Source organism: Pocillopora damicornis, chromosome 12, assembly GCF_964200805.1.
Source record: "Pocillopora damicornis chromosome 12, jaPocDami1.2, whole genome shotgun sequence".
In the NCBI taxonomy this organism is placed as follows: Eukaryota; Metazoa; Cnidaria; class Anthozoa; order Scleractinia; family Pocilloporidae; genus Pocillopora; species Pocillopora damicornis.
This window is the reverse complement of record NC_142681.1, coordinates 7,367,282-7,369,834: the sequence shown is the minus strand read 5'-3', so window position 1 is coordinate 7,369,834 and position 2,553 is coordinate 7,367,282.

Sequence of the window (2,553 nt, the reverse complement as noted above, 5' to 3'; positions counted from 1 at the left end):
AAATGTCATCTGGATCAGCGAGAGGCCATAATTTAACTCACAATCCGATTCCTGACTGGCGAAATTTACTTTGTTACGCTGGTCCAAAGCACGGAGTAGAAGTTGCTGCGGTGACTCATTGCTTTGTTGGCACACGGTTACAAGCTGTCGATACACCTCAGATGCAGCCTTCTCCCGGTAGTGGACACAGAGAATTCTCCGTAATTTTGAAAGGGAGAGGTCGCTTAAGGTTTCCACATAACTTCTAAGACCACTATAGGGCGATATTGCACAAATCACGGCATCCACAATTTCTTTAAGATCAGAGTCCATCTGATGCATTAAGGACACAAAAGTCAATTTTTCTGTCTGTCCCGGTTCGCCAATCTGTCCCAAAAGTTTATCTTCTCTGCGGAGTAACGATGAGACCGCTTTTGTTTTCGCCATTTGAGCCAAAATATCCTCCGCCCCTTGTTTTTTTAACTTTCGCTAGGCGCCCATTTGTTCGCTCTTCACTCCAGCAGCTGGTTTTGGCCCTGTCTCCTCAGATTGTTTGAAAGGAGGCACAGTTCCTTTTACGTATGCGAGTAGTTGTTCCAGACATGTGCGTGCGACCTTTTCATCGCTTTCCATTTTGTTGTCGACTTCCTTCCTGATAATTTTAATCTTCTGCATTTTAGTTTTCCCTGGTACATCGTCCTCGATTCCTAAGAGATCTATCATTTCAATTAGGCTGCCCTCATCTTGATCAAACAGTAGCGCTTCTACTTACAGTTGCAATTACTCAATAATATCGAAACACGCCGTACAAAGCAGCGAGCTCCAAACCACAAACGTGTTGTTCAAAGTGTAGATACACAAACAGAACGAGTCAATCTATCCGTCTCATCGACTTCACAGGGGAGTTATCTTATCTGCCACTATAATTCAACTGCTGTACTCTTACCGTTGGCATCTGACTGCTAATTCCTTTCACAAGTCTACGTGGTCGTCTTCACTCGCTCGCCCAGCACTCGCCTGAATTCTTCGCTCAAAATCCACGGATTCTGCTTCACATAACACCAGGAATTATTCTACAAACTTGTGATCCGCAGTTGGTCCCACCAGGGGTGCCAAATTGTTACCCGTGCCCCAAGCAGTGAAACAAATAACGCTTCAAGAAATGTATTTCTAGTTTTTTTTACAAATTACAACAACGACTATTTTCAACTACCCCGGATATAAGTGACCTACGTCACATGCCACGTGTTTCCGTTACAATTATCGGTTATTTCTACTTGTTTACGCCCTAAAATGTGGTAAGAACATCAGTGACACACTCAGCTGTGCCCCGTGTGCCACGTTTTGTTCTTTCTAAATTTTGACGTCATCTATGATCTATTACTGAACAGACCCATAGTAAGATGAAATATATTTCTTAAGGAGAGGATCATTGCACTCGGATTTGCAAATACAGACTTAACCCTATAGCGAAATATTTGGTTTTACTTATGTGACTAACTAAAGTTGAAACATTTTGCAAGAAAATGGAACAGCTGGTACTGTACGTGAAAGCTCTACGAGCTCTTAATCTGTCTCTTCTCTTCGCAGAAGGAGAAATCAGAGTTGGCCACCTAAAACCCTCTAATGCCGTCAAGAATGATGAGACAGATAAATTCTCTGAGGCCTTGCCCTTTTCTACATGTGCTTGTAACAAGTCTGGACAAAACGTTAAGTTTATTATCTTTATTTAGAATTTTCAGTTCTAAATGACTTGAACAGTCGAAATCACCAGTGTTTGGAGAGGGCGTCCCAACTGAAGCAGCTCTTGAAACCTGGACTACAGACACTTGATGGAAAATTTATGACAGTGAGCGAGCTTACTACATGTATGCGTTTGAGTCTTTTTAGGATTGAATCAGCTTTCTGCAACATAATTGTTTTGGTTTTGCTCCTGTTCGCTTTGCGATTGGCTTCAAATTTTGCGTCAGCGTCCCATCAAAGAGTCACATGCAGAACTTATATCAATCGTGACATGGTCACTCGCGTTTCCACGCGTCAGACGTTTCGTCGATTTGAGCTGAATTCTCATGGGCTACTTTCAAAATATACCTCTGTCGAATGGGTTCTTGTGATTAATTTGAATTAGTTTCAGGAAACCTCATCACAAAGGGCGCGGCTCTAGTCTACCTGCGTTCGATTGAACTCTCAACTCCTTGTCTGCATGCTTTGCCCCCCTTTCTTCATCCCCCATTACCCCCCTCCCCCCCCTCCCCCATGCAGGGTTGCTGCACTTACTATCCAATGCTTCATTGATTTGACGCGGAGCGAAATACATTAAGTATTTAGTATAATCCGAGTAAGGGATTCATTATGTATGCAACCGGACGTACACGACGCGCCTGTGTAATATTTTTCCTTTTTTGCGTTAGCGGTTTCTCTTTATTATCTCTGAAACATAGTTGTTATGACCACGAATGTGGTATGGACGTTAGGCCTGGTTTTGGAAGCTTTTCAATGCGACATTCGCTGTTCACGGAGACAATTTGTACCGAACAGCTCCGCATCGCCCGCCATCTTCGTTACTTTGATCGA